The sequence below is a fragment of the Aquarana catesbeiana genome, linkage group LG10 (genome assembly GCF_042186555.1).
Source record: "Aquarana catesbeiana isolate 2022-GZ linkage group LG10, ASM4218655v1, whole genome shotgun sequence".
Classification (NCBI taxonomy): Eukaryota; Metazoa; Chordata; class Amphibia; order Anura; family Ranidae; genus Aquarana; species Aquarana catesbeiana.
In genome coordinates this window covers 170,609,187-170,624,016 of record NC_133333.1, presented here as the reverse complement: position 1 = coordinate 170,624,016, position 14,830 = coordinate 170,609,187, and the positions used below count along the sequence as shown (strand labels likewise).

The 14,830-nt window shown below is 44.6% G+C and overlaps 1 protein-coding gene and 1 pseudogene across 1 annotated transcript in view; both read right to left on the bottom strand.

Moving 5' to 3' along the window:
• C1QTNF12 (C1q and TNF related 12) overlaps positions 1–14,830 on the bottom strand; it is a 203,430-nt gene that overhangs the window by 163,904 nt on the left and 24,696 nt on the right. The gene's annotated exons all lie outside the window — the stretch shown is intronic.
• LOC141111545 (5S ribosomal RNA) lies at positions 12,660–12,778 on the bottom strand (annotated as a pseudogene).

Below are 14,830 nucleotides of genomic sequence, written 5' to 3'. Positions count from 1 at the left end.
ACCAAGACCTGGCCCTTGATAGTACTCAAGGCCAGTTTCATTTCTAGCCCCATTTGCAGAAAGGCAAGAATTCTACCTATGACATACTTCCTAGGATACCAACGCCTGGATTCACACCAAGAAACATATGCCTTCCAGACTCTATAATAAATGACTCTGGAAGCTGGCTTCCTTGCATTAATCAAGGTAGGTATCACTGAGCCTGAAAGCCCACAATTCCTTAGAATGTGGGTTTCAATAGCCAAACCATTAAATTTAGCGTTTGTAAAGTAGCATGGAACACTGGTCCATGCGATAGCAGGTCTGGACGTGGTGGTAGGGGCCATGGGGCCCCTACCACCATCTTTACTATTTCTGCATACCAAGATCTTCTGGGCCACAAGAATTAGTGACTCCCTTTCCCACTTGATCCTGTGAAGAAGTCAAGGTAGCAGCAGAATAGGAGGGAATGCATAAATCAGTGAGAACTGATCCCATGGGGTCACCAACGCATCTGTTCCGCATGCAAGTGGATCCCTTGTTCTTGACACAAAGTTGTCGACTTTGTTGTTGAACTTGGATGCAAACAGATCTACATCCGGGATCCCCCATCTTTGGCATATAGCCAGGAAGATGTTGGGGTGAAGGGACCATTCCCCCCGGGAACAACTGCTGTCAACTTAAGTAGTCTGCCTGCCAGTTCTCTACCCCTGGATGAAGATTGCCGAAATGCACGGCACATGTTTTTCTGCCCAGGTTAGGATATGGTTTACCTCTCCCTGGGCTGCCTGACTTCTGGTGCCCCCTTGGTGATTGATATAGGCCACTGCTGTGGCATTGTCGGATTGAATCCTTACAGGAGAATTCTGCAACCTGAATGTCCAGGCCCTTAGGGCTAGACGTGCTGCCCGAATCTCTAGAATATTAATGGGAAAGGTCCTTTGGGATCTGGACCATTTCCCTTGGACAGACGCTTCTTCCAGGACTGCTCCCCAACCTGAAAGGCTGGCATCTGTTGTTACCACCTTCCAGGTAACTGGTAAGAAGGATTTCTCCTTCTGCAGATTCTCGGATATCCACCACCAACTGAGGTTCTGGCATACTTTTGGCGACAAACGCATTGGAAAATCTAGTGCCTGAATCTTCTTGTTCCAGGCCAATAGGATACTGTTTTGCAGCAGTCTCAAATGAAACTGAGCATAGGGAACTGCTTCGAATGAAGCCACCTTCTTTCCCAACAACCTCATACAAAGGCGGATGAAAGGACCCTTCTTTGCCCTGACCCCTTGGACCAGCTCCTTTATGGCGCTGATCTTTGCCTGGGGTAAAAACACCTTCTTCTGGGCTGTATCTATGACCAGACCCAAGTACACTAATCTTCTTACTGGCTTTAAAGAAGATTTCTCTAGGTTGATGACCCAACCTAGGTATTCCAGGTAGTTGACTGTGGTGACCACGCTTTGGTCCAAGCGGACTACCGAGCAGGTCGTCCAGGTATGCTATTATTGTTATACCTTGAGTCCTTAATCTGGCCAGGGGAAGAGCCAAAAGTTTTGTAAACACCCGAGGTGCAGTAGCTTGACCGAAAGGCAAGGCTACAAACTGAATATTAAGTCTTTCTACTTCGAAACGCAGATACTTCTGGTGAGTGGGGAACATAGGTACATGCAGGTATGCATCCCTGATGTCGATTGATGCCAGAAGCTCTCCCCCTTGTAGGATGGAGACTACTGACTGGATTGATTCCATGCGAAAAGAGCGATCTTTAGGAACCGGTTTAGAGCTTTGAGATCTAGAATGGGCCTGACATCCCCATTTGGTTTTGGTACCATGAAAAGGTTTGAATAAAACCCTGACCCCTGCTCTTCCACAGGAACCACCATGATGACCTTTTTTGGCCAGAGTCGGTCTAACGCTAGAAATAGAGACTTTTTCTCTGGATCTTTGGGGACATTTGACCTGAGGAGGCGAGGAGACGGGAATTCTTGGAATTCTAGTTTGTAACCTAGAGCTATTGTGGAGACCACCCATCTGTCCCGAAATTCTTCCTGCCAGACCTTTGAGAACGGCAGAAGTCTTCCCCCCACTCGAGCAAGCGGGGGCGCCCCTTCCTTAAGAGGCTTTAGCGTTCTGTCTTGCAGGTTTCCTCCCCCAGGACTTCGTTTGTCCCTGGGGGTTGACCCTGAGGTTTACCTCTTGAACCTGACGGTGGAGGCCATCGCGACTGCCTGGAGGTTGATGCCCCTGGCACTGGAGAAAAAGCCCATTTAAATGAGGGACGTTTACTCTTTTTCTTAACTGGCAAAAGGGTACTTTTCCCACTTTATATTTTTTGGATATATTTGTGCAAATCCTCCGTAAACATCTTTTCACAGCGAAAAAGGAAAACCAGCCAGGAGCTTTTTGCATGGCACTTCGGCTGATCAACCTTTTAACCATAAGATTCTATGCATATGTACCAACCCAAGCGTAAGGTGAGAGGTTTGAAGAATAGAATCTCTGATTGCGTCAATTGCAAAGCACAAAGTTGCTGGCAGCTCAGTTAATTCCTGGGCCTGCTGTTCAGGGAATACCTTGAGTACCTGTTTCAAATGGTCTCTCAAGGACTGACATACCCCAATTGCCGCCACTGCAGGTTGAGCCATTGAACCTGCCAGGGAGAAAATGTTTTTTAACAGGAATTCCATTTTTTTATCAGCTGGATCCCTAAGCATTTGTGCATTGTCAACTGGACAAGTCAAACTCTTATTCACAGAGGATATAGCAGCGTCAATTGCTGGTATACTCCACATCTTAGTAAATTTTTCCTCCATAGGATAAAGTGTAGAAAACTTTTAGGAGGAAAAAAGTGCTTATCTGGGTGATTCCACTCAGAATACATAAACTTTTCTAGTAATGAATGGACAGGAAAGGCAAACAAGGCTTGCGGGGGCTTTAGTGAACCCAAACAGGAAGTGGGCTCTTCAACAGACTCCGTTAAGGGTAGCTTAAATGTGGCGCGGACCATTTCAGTAAGAGAATGCATCAGCAACTTCTCAGCATGTGAAGCTGAAGAAGGTCCTTCCCCACTTGATTCCACGGAAGAGGAATCATTAGCCTGTTCACGGTTCCCTGAGGGGGATTCATCTTCCCCCTCCCACAGTTCCTCCATTTGGGGATCCTGGGTGGTAGAAGGGGACCTAATGCGTTTTCTTCCACTCTATGAAGACGTGATTAAAGCCACTAATCTTTCCTCTAAACCACTCATAGCTGAGGAGAAAACCTGCTCAGTTATATAGACAGGGGCTGAAGTGTCGGAAGCAATTGCAGCCCCTGATGACTCCGATGGCTCACTCTGACCAGACTCCTTAGTACAGGATGGTGTTGCAGAGGGAGGGTCCTTAGGACCTGAGGGCGACCCCTTTCTGTCCCTGGTTTTTGTAGCATTTGAACCACCTCCTCTGGTCATACTGCTGAACATAAACGCAGAGGTACCACCAAAAAAATGCACCCACTGCTGAGCAATAGTCCAGCAACTGCCGCTGCTATTATGGTCAGCCTGATGCTTAAAGTAAATGTGTCTGGGAATGCCTGTGTCACCCGCTCACATGCCACCTGTCCGCTCTGTGTCCTTCCTAGCTGTATGCACCTGAATAAAGGTGCAATTTATAGCTATGCAGCCCGCGTTGTGGACGCTTAATCACACCAACGCCGCTAAGCCTCCCTTCCTCCGCCCCCCCATCTATTTTAAAATAGAGCATTTTCCTGCGCGAGCGGGCTCCGATCCTGGCCGGACCACAAAGAGGAGCGCTGGGGGAGGAGGGCCACCGAAAGGAACTGCCGTAATGGCGGCGGGAGCGGCGCGGCACACCACCGTCTAATGCCATGCTCCCTCTGCCTGGAGGAAAGCTATCCAGGTGGGGTGACACTCCTAGGAGAAGTAACCCCCCCTTTCCCACAACTTTACCTGGAGCCTGGGCTGGAGGAAGCGTGCAGCTTGTACACAGAGGCGAGACTGACAAGCATGGAACAGGTACGTGCTCTTGACAGCCCCCGATGGTGACTATAGGCATAGCAACATTTACTTTAAAACCCACAAGAATTAGAACAATTCCTTAGGAATCTCCCTTACCTTATCCAGCTGCAGAGTTCTGTGGTAACAGACCCAAACTTCACCTCTCACGGTGGGCTCCGTTTAGAAAAACCTTCAGGGACTGGGGCCCCCTTTTTTTTATCGGGGGATCCACAGCCCTGGGCCTGTAAAAAGCACCCCGCAAGGAATATGGCTGAAAAAAACAAATACTGGATCCCGGGGTCCAGCTCTCTAAAAAGAGAAGCGTTACAGGTAAAACCTTGTTTCTTCGGACACGAGGCCAGGGAACCATTCAATTCGGCCTGGAAAAGACACTTTGAATGGATCCGGTTGCATGGCTTGCCACAATAAGGAATATTCCAGCGGAGCTCAGCACAGCACATCTTTACTCGTGACCAACACCTAAGACACTGGCGAAAAAACTGAGGTACTCCCGGTAAGGGGAGGGGTTATATGGGGAATTGGACTTCCTGTTTAGGGTTTGCCAGTGTCCATCACCTGAAGGTGCCATATAACCCATACAGTTATTACTGTGGCTCTGTGTCCTGTGATGTACGCTAAAGAAAGTAAGCTTTTAGACAAATCACACCTTTTTTTGTTTTGCCATGCCAATCAGCCTAGTTAAGCTGCATTTGGTAAATCTGTTGCAGGGGGAGAGTGTAAAATGCATTACTTGGATTGAGCATGCATCTGCAAAACAAATTATTAACAAAACACATAAAACATAAAAATTTGCTACAAATTTTATTGGTCAACAAAACAGGACTTGGAAAAGAGCAAGGAAAGCAAAAAACACATGTATGTTAATTTGAGACACTAACAGAATATGGTTTGGTGGTGTGACCATTTTGCAGAGGAAATTAACAGGAGTTAAAAGGACTGCGCCCACAAACGGACAGTCTCTTAAGGATTTAAACATTTAGTAGTCACAACAGCTTGAGGAAGATTTTGAAAAATATCGCAGCACAGACAATTGAATCAAAGTGAGACTAACAACCTACTAACAACCTACAAACAACACAGTTTGACAACATCAAAAATATTTCAGTGAAAATACCCCCCCCCCCCCAAAAAAAAAAAAAATACTTGCTGTAAAACACATCTGTTTTGCAAAGACATAATAAACAAAATACAAAGAGAAAATACATGTGTTAAAAACTCTATAAGGACACACACCTCTTTTCAGGGCAAGACAAAAAGCCTAACATGGGCAAAAGTTATACAACAAATACCATTGCAGTCTATGGGAACTGACTTGTTAATTTTGCCAGTCCCCACTTGGCTGGCTTATATTCTAGTTATTGGCCTTAAAATGGGTATGGAGGCGCCCAGGTTCCACCCTGAGGGACATATATTAATGTCACCAATTTGGACAACCACAAAAATGAAACAAAGAGAAGTGCCTTTAAAAATGCAAAATTGCTTAAAAGCTAGTAACTTGGGGGGGACTTACTCTGCCTGTAAAGTGGTGCATCTGTAGCATGTATCCAAAATGCTGCTTCAAAGATGTATGGCTTTAGAAAAAACTTACAAATCTACATTGCAGCTGCAAGATTTTAACCCAAAACAAAAAATAGCCACCCCCCCCCCCCCCCCCCCCAATACATACAAGGCCATTTGGGTCGGTTAAGGCTTAAAATGAGAACCCCCACGTGAAAAATACCACCCCAAACTAAAAAAATATTGTGCCCCTCCCACACACTAACAAACCCCTAGCCAAACACACAGCAAGCCAGCCCATGAAAGGGGGGTGGATGCTTGGGGGCAGGATGGGCTCAGGCACCCCAAAAGTCAACCACCTTGTTCCCATATTCAGGGGGACAAGGGCCTCTTCCACACAACCATAGGCTGGGGTTGTGGGGGGCTGCAGACGGGGTGCTTTACGGAAGGTGGAAAACCCCTTCAAACTAGTGGGTACAAGGTGCTTTGTGGTTGGTATTGGGCTGAGCCCAACAGAGAGGAAACAAGAGCATTGTAGAATGGAGTGTGGTGTTTCCCTTTAAAAGCAAAAGTTAGCCCATGGAAATCCAAGGGGTTAGAAGGGGGAGACAAGAGCATTGGAGAGTGGAGTTCCCCTTTAAAAGCAAAAGCTAGCCCAAGCTATTCGGTTCCCATAGACCTCAAGGGGGTTCGCAATTGGCACGTGCAGATCCACGGAATTGCTGATTCCGAATTAACAAAGGCATGTTCGCTGCTAATGGCGCATTCCGGGAATCGCGCGTTCGCCCACTTGAACTTTTAATTGACTTAATTGGGTGCTATTTATATGCACAGCGTGATCGCATATTCACACTATAGTAAATGACCCCCAGAGAGTTCAAATTTGCAGTCTGCTGCTTCTTTCAGTATCCAGCGACAGGGTGAGAATGGGAGGGAGACCTGTCAGTATTGCAGAACCACAGCATAGAAAAATCAGGTCCTCCTACCAGACAGGGCTTGTGTAGCAGAGCTGTGCATAACTCAGACCTGGATGGACAGAAATACAAAGCCATTTGGCAGGTAAAACAGTTCCATTATATATACTGTATATAGGTTTTATTTGTGTATTTAGCAGTTTGTCTAAAGTTCAGCTTTAAAAAAACAATCAAGCGCCAATGACCCCAAAACCTAGTTTCCTGGCAAAAAATGTGCCAATTGAAGTCCTAGACAGGATTCATTTCCTTGACATAAAGAAGCAACTAATAGAAGCTACCAGGGAGTTCTATCAGACCAGTTTTCTGAAGTTACCCTTTAAGCAAATCTCAAAAACAATAATTCATGCCAGCGGAAAACTTCTCCCTATAACTAAAGCTGTACGAAATAACATATACAAATCAGGTACCCTCTTAAACTCATCACAACCATACTAGGCCATATGTTTGTTATCAAAAGTTTGGAAGAAGGCACAACCCTGCTGAGCAAATGGGATTTAATCCCAGAAGCAGAAAGCAGCACTCATAAAAACCCCTGGCCACGTTACACAGGACTGGCATCAGGACGCTGCCAAAGATTAAGACCGGCATATGAGGTCCTAAAACATTTTCATTACTGCTTTTTGTCATGTGAAGCAGCCATTAAACCATCTTTCTTGTGCTTCTCCATTTTGGAAAAAAACAGCACTTTGGTACCCATGGTAACTGATTTTTTTTCAAGGAGAGCTTGGAGAAATGTGTAAAGTGTCATTTCTGACCTTTTTTTTCAAAATTCTAGTTGACTGGTTGTCATGCTAATCCAATGTAACCAATACCGTTTAAACCAATGATTTAAAACAAATATTCAGATCAGGTAGACCAGAACTTCATACTAGGGCTGTATTTCCATCAGCAGTGTGTTTCAGCCAAAAGGACCTGTCTTGTTTTACCTCGATCTGTTTCCCATACAACAGTAAAGTCTACATAACCATCTGAGTCAGGCATTGCAATAAACCTTATTGTAGATGAATGGACACAAGTTCTACCATTAAAGCGGAGTTCCACCCAAAAATGGAACTTCCACTTTAAGTGCAGGTGACCCCCTGACATGCTACAATTGGGATGTCGTTTTTTTGGGGGTGGCGGATACCCTCTTTTTAGAGGCATCCAGCTCCCACTTCCTCCTGGGGCTCCGCGGCACCGGAAGGAAGATCACCATTGCACCTCTTCCTCCTCCCTCCCTGCAATGTTCTGGGACATGTCACCGGCCATTCACAGTGCAGCTCGCGCATGCGCAGTGCGTGCCCGGCTGTAAAGCCACAGCAGGGCGCCCACAGTAGGAGAGTCCGGCGCCTCGGAGAGGAGCAGGGCTTCGTATGCCCGCATCGCTGGAACATGGGACAGGTGAGTGTCTGATTATTAAAAGTTGGCAGTTATACTTTTTGTAGCTGCTGACTTAATTTTTTTTTTTTTTCGGCGGAACTCCGCTTTAAGTCCCTAGGTGGGATGAAACTGTTGGTATTCAGATCAGGTATTCAGATCACTTTCTGCATGTTTGGTCTAGGTTAGTGTCTCCAAACATATGATAGCCAGAAACAGCCAGGCAGCTAATATTTTTAGGTGCTTAGCAATAACCTTCATACTTCTTTCAACTAGTCCATCTTACTGTTTTATTTTGTCTGGGTTATCCTATCAGGGTTTACTTCCTCTTTAAGTCTTAATGAGAGCTTGGCAGAAATTAGCCAATGGTAGAACAGTGTTGCATCAGTGAGGACAAAGACAGTCACTGCTAAAATCACCTGAAAAAAAGCCTGCTATATGTAAGCCAAGCTAACTGTAAAAAAGAAAAAAAATCGACTTCACAGCCAAAAATGCGCAGCCAGTGTATGCTGATGCTAACACTGCCCATGCAAATCGTACTGTTTTTTCCCCAACCAGAAGTGTAAACGAGGCCTTACAGGTATGTATAACCTCTTACAGAGATCACAGTACAGGCAGTCCCCGAGTTACGAACCTCCGACTTGCGAACGACTCCTACTTACGAACGGGAGGCGGCGTGAGGTTCTGCACATGCGCGGCCACTTTTCGATGGCGGGCACCTCGGAAAACATTGGAAAACATTAGAAAACGACATCTGCGTATGCGCGGCTACTTGACAGAACATTGGAAAACGACGTCTTCTGATTTACGCACATTTACGACTTAAGAACAAACCGGCAGTCCCTAACCCGTTCATAACTCGGGGACTGCCTGTACTTCCTCTGTCAATGCCTTCATCTTCTTTTTACTGATAAAAGTATTTTTTTTTTAAGTTATAATATTGATGTATATTGAGACAAATCAGGAGTTTATTCATACAGACTTATAAACCTAATGAACAGTCCACTTTAAGCAGAGTTTATATTGCAAAACATAACTTTGGAATCCAAAATATCTGTCCTCAAATACTTTGAAATTAAATTTCTAACAACTACTATAACTCCTCTCTTCTTTGCTGGAGCATTGACTGTGTATATACTGTATGTGGAAAGTTTTTAATTTGATTTGAAGTTTGAGAGTTATAGATCTTCAAACTTGGATCCTTGAAAGAATTGAATATAATGGTTTAGAGACAAAGCCTCTAAAAAGCTGCTCTCATGAATGGATGGTATAACAACCTTGTCATTCTGTTGTACAATTTTCTAAACCATAGTCATCCAAAGGATGCTGAACCCTAATGTTCAAGGGAGCCCATGTTTTGTATGGCACAGCTCGGGTTTGTGTCATTGGGCTTGTGTCAAATGCACAAGTTTGAGATCCTTCCTTGATCATTCAGGATTCATTGACAAGTGCATTTGACTTGCAGTTGATTTCCTTCTGACTTGTGTTTGACGTGCTTCAAGCAAGTTTTTCATAGTCTTGTATGGGAATTCAAAACAGACCAAAAGCCCATCAACATGAGCCCTTATGCCCTGTACACACGATCGGACATTGATCGGACATTCTGACGACAAAATCCATTTATTTTTTAAAAAACTTAAACTTGTCTTGCATACACACGGTGCCACAAGGTTGTCGGAAAATCCGATCGTTCTGAACGCAGTGACGTAAAACACGTATGTCGGGACTATGAACGGGGCAGTAGCCAATAGCTTTCGTCTCTTAATTTATTCTGAGCATGCATGGCACTTTGTGCGTGGGATTTGTGTACACACGATCGGAATTTAACCGATCGGATTTTGTTGTCGGAAAATTTTATAGCCTGCTCTCAAACTTTGTGTGTCAGAAATTCCGACGGAAAAGTCCGATGCAGCCCACACACGATCGGAATTTCCGACAACACAATCCGATCGCACGTTTTCCATCGGAAAATCTGACCTTGTGTACAGGGCATTAGTGTGCTATATAATAGCTGCAATTTCTGTCTCCACTAAAGAGGATGTGCAAACCTGCTGTAACAAAAAGCATAGTTCTCCTGTCTTATGACCAGGTTGTTTCCTGAGGAGAATAAAACTGATGGGTTTACTTCCTCTTTGTTTCCCTGCAAAGGTAAAGCATAATGGGCTACTATGCATCTCATAGTAGCCCATTATGTGTCACTTACCTGACACAGGAGCCTGCGATGTCACCGCTGTCCCCTCTGCTACGGAGCGTCTATCTTCTTTCTGGGTATCGTGGCTCCGGCACTGTGATTGGCCGGAGCCGCGATGACGTCACTCCTGCGCATGCGCATGGGAGCCGCCACTAACGGCTTAGTGCACCTGCACGCCGCTGTCTACGGCGCATGCGCCATAGACAGCGGTGCCTGTCTTTTTGCAAATATCTCCTAAACCGTGTAGTTTAGGAGATATTTCTTGGACCTACAGGTAAGCCTTAATCTAGGCTTACCTGTAGGTCAGAGTGGTCTGTAAGGGTTTACAACCACTTTAAGAGACCGCAGGTGATATAGCAGTATTAAAATGGCCAACAACAGGACTTTTTTAATGAGGGAGAAAAAAAATAGGGTTTTTAAAACAGCTTACCTGTAAAATCCATAGTAGTTACTATGTGGGTTATAGGCCACCTTCAGGTGATGGACACTGGCACACCCTAAGATAAAAAGTGCACTCCCTATATAACCCCTTCCACTACTGGGAGTATCTCAGTTTTGTAGCAAAGCAATACACGTGTATACCAAAGAAGGGAGGGACCTCTGTGTCCCGTGATGTACTTCAAAGAAAAGGATTTTACAGGTAAGCTGTTTTAAAAATCCTATTTTCTTATCGTACATCATGGGACACAGAGCCATAGTAGTTACTATGTAGGACGTCCCATAGCAATGCCAACTGAAGGGAGGGAGACACAACAAAAAGTAGGGCAATAAGAGACTAAAGGACTAATACTGCAGCCTGCAGTACCCTGCGCCCAAAGGCGATATCCTCATGACCTTTTACATCTATTTGATAGAATCTGGTAAATGTATAGGCTGAAGACCAAGTTGTGGCCTTACAGATTTGAGCCATGGAGGCTTGGTGATGCACTGCCCAGGAAGCATTAACAGCCCTAGAGGAGTGCGTTTTGATTTGAGAGGTGGAATCCACCTCTTAATCATGAGCTTGAAACGATTACTTATCAAATCTGTTTAGAATAGTAGATTTCGATGCTGCCTGTCCTCCTTTAGGACTTTCAGGCAACATGAATAAAAACAGCCATTTTTCAAATCTGAGCAATCGCCCTTAAGTAGACATTGACTGCTTTCACCACATAAAAAAAAAAAAAAAATGTAGTGATTTTTCTTCCAAAGAACAGGGTTCTGGAAAAAGGATGGTAGAACAATATCCTGGTTTAGATAAAAACCTGATACTACCTTTGGTAAAAAGTTAGGATGAGGACGCAATACTACCTTATCCTTGTGAACAATAAAAGTATGGCTCTTTACAAGAAAGAGCAGCCAATACTGATACCCTTCTTGCAGCAGAAATGGTTACCAGAAAAAAATTGTTTCCTTGTCAAAAAAGGACCAAGGGAATAAGTCGTATCAGCCCAAAAAAGGCTGTTTTGCAATGCCGACAAAACTAATTCAAGTCCCAAGGGTTCAGGGATTACTTAACTGGAGATTAAGCCGAGTTACCCCCTGAATAAAGTTATGGACCAAAGAATGCGAAGCAAGTGGACATTGAAATACTACCGATAAGGCTGATAAGAAAGCACTCAAGGCCAGCTTTATTTCTCACCCCATGTGCAGAAAAAATCAAGGACTCTACCTAGGCTTATTTCCTGGGGTGCAGCTCCTGCTTTCACACCAGGAGACATATGTTTCCCAGACGCAAAAATATATAACCATGGAGGCTGGCTCTGCATAAACCAAGGTAGAAAACTACCGAACCTGACAGCCCACGCTTCTTCAGAGTGTGGGCCTCAATAGCCAAACCGTTAAATTTATTGTTTGTAAAGTAGGATGGAACTTCGGACCCTGTGAGAGAAAGTCTGGCCGCGAAGGTAGGGTCCATGGGTTCCCTACTGCCATCTCTACGATCTCCCAAGATTTCCTGGACCCCGCTGGGGTACAAGAATCAACGACTTCCCTTCCTGCTTGATCCTGTGAAGAAGTTGTGGATGCAGGCAGAATAGGAAGGAATGCACACATCAGTGAGAACCGATTCCACGGGAATAGCAAGGCATCCATTCCGCATGATAGCGGATCCTTTGTTCTTGACACAAAGTTGTCAATCTTATTTGTGGATCCTGGATGCAAACAGATCTATGTCTGGGATTCCCCTTCCTTGATATATTGACAGGAAGATATCAGGATGAAGGAACCATTCTCCCAGGAAAAACTGCTGGCAAATCAAGTAGTCCACCTGCCAATTTTCTTTTCCTAGAATGAAAACTGCCGATAGGCAAAGTACATTGTTTTCTTTCCAAGATAGGATAAGCTTCACCTTTCTCTGGGCTGCACAACTTCTTGTGCCCCCTTGGTGATTAATATAGGCCATTGCTGTGGCATAAACAGATTGACTCCTAGCAGGACAATACCTTAAACTGAATGTTCAGGCCTCAGAACCAAGTGTTCTGCCTGAATTTTTAAAATGTTAATGGGCAAGGCCATTTCTGATCTAGGCCACTTCTCCTGGACAGCTGCCAGGACTGTCCCCCAACCTAAAAAAAAAAAAAAAAATGTATCATATGTAACTGAAAGAAGGATTTTCCCCTTGGCAGATTTTTGGATGTTAACCATAAACTGAGGCTCCGGCGTACTCAGCCTACAGCACCTGGTATTTCCAGGTGGTCTTTCATCCGGGTACTAACCAGGCCCAACCCTGTTTAGCCTCCAAGATCGGACGAAATTGAGCGCTATCAGGGTGATGTGGCCGTAGGCTTTGGAGTCAGACACATTGGGAATATAGAGCTTGAATTCTCTGTTTCAAGACAATAGGATACTGTTTTGCAGCAGTCTAGAATGAGAATGAGCATAAAGATGGCCTTGAATGAAGCCACCATATTTCCAGACAACCTCACGCAAAGTTGAATAGGAGAAAAACATCTTGCTTCGACTACCTAGATCAGACCTTTATGGTGCTGATCTTAGCCTGGGGTACGAATACCCTTTTCTGGGTGTACCTATGATCAGACCCAAGTATTTTCTTCATGTTTTAAAGAAGATTCCTCCTAGGTTGAGAATCTGACCTAGATATTCCAGGTAGTCGAATGTGGTGACCATACTTTTGGTCTAAGCGGGCTACCGACTGGTCTAACAAGAACAGATCGAATAGGTAAACCATAATCGTTATACCTTGGGCCCTTAATCTGGCTAGAAAAGGAGCCAGAACCTTGTACTCGAGGTGTAGCAGCTAGCTCGTAAAGCAGAGCTACACACTGAAAAAGAAGACTTTCCACTTTGAAAGAAAATAATACTAGTGAGCAAGGAAATAGGCATATGGAGATATGCATCTTCATGCAAAAAGGGGAAACCAAATCCCAATCTCTGCTCTTACATGGGGCCACCATGAACACTTTTTGCCAAAACATGGTCCAATGCTAGAGAGAAAGATTTCTTTTTCTCTGGACCCTTAGGAACATTTGCTCTGAGAAAACGAGGAGACGGAAACTCTTGGAACTCCAGTTTGTACATTGGAGCTATTGAGGAAGTTCCCCATTCGTCTTGATGTTCCTTCTGCCAGATCCCTGAGAACTGTAGAAGAATTCTCCCTATTGAGCAAGCGGGGGCACCTCCTCATAAGGAGGCTACAGTATCTTGTAGGCTTCCTCCCTCAAGACCTCTTTTGTTCCTGGGGTTAACCCTGAGGATTACCCTTTGAACCTGACAGCGGAGGCCGTCGTGACTGCCTGGAGGCTGATGCACCTGGCACAGAAGAAGGAACTTTGAAATAAAAACACAATTAGTCCTTGATTTAAAAGGCAAAAGGGGTATCTGTCTTTTGCTATAAATTTATTTGATATTTCTAAAATATCCCCAGATAGCTGTCTTACCGCAAAAGGGAAGACTAGCCAGGAGCTTCTTGCATGAAGCTTAGCGAAGGCACAATCTGTCATAGCAACTATTGCAAACATAAAGCTGCCTCCTGGACCTGCTGAGCAGGATAACCTTAAACATCTGTTAAAACTGGTTTCTCAACGATTAACCAATTACTGTCAGCGCAGGCTGAGACACTCAACCTGCCAGAGAAAAAGTGTTTTTTGTTTTTTTTAATAGGAATTCCAACCTTTTATTAATTGGATCCCTAAGTATTTGAGTAATGTCTGCTGGACAAGTCAAACTTACATACAAAGAATATAGTATCGTTAATTGCTGGTATACCCCACTTAGTGAATTTTTTATACCATAGGATAAAGTATGAAAACTTTTTAGAATAGAAAATAATGCTTATCTGGGTGATCCTCCAGATACAAAAAAAATTTCCCAACAAAGAATGGACAGGAAAAAGCATTCACAGCTTGAGGAGGCTTTAGCGAACCCAAACACTCAGTTAAGGGTACATAAATGTGGAGTGGATCATTCAGCATGGAATTGTACCATCAATCATACAGATTGTGAAAGCTGACCCTCCCACAATTGACACCTCAGAAGAGGAGTCATCAGCCTCACCACGGTCCCCTGAGGGAATCGTTTTCTCCTGCCCCTAGTTCCTCAGTCTGAGGGTCTTTAGGAAAATGGAAGAGAACCTGTCACATCTTGACTACACTGGGATGCGATTAACCACTCTGGGATGCGATTAAAGTCGCTAAACTTCTTTTAAAAACCTACCATGGCTGAGGAAAAAGAGTAAAATGAACAGGGTCTGCAGTGTTGAAAACAACTGCAAACATTTCATGGCCCGATGCTCCCTCTGACCAGCCACCCCCTCTCAGGGGAGGATGCCATTTGAAGAGTAGGCTTTCCAGAGCTTGAGGGAGACCCTTTTAGCTCCTT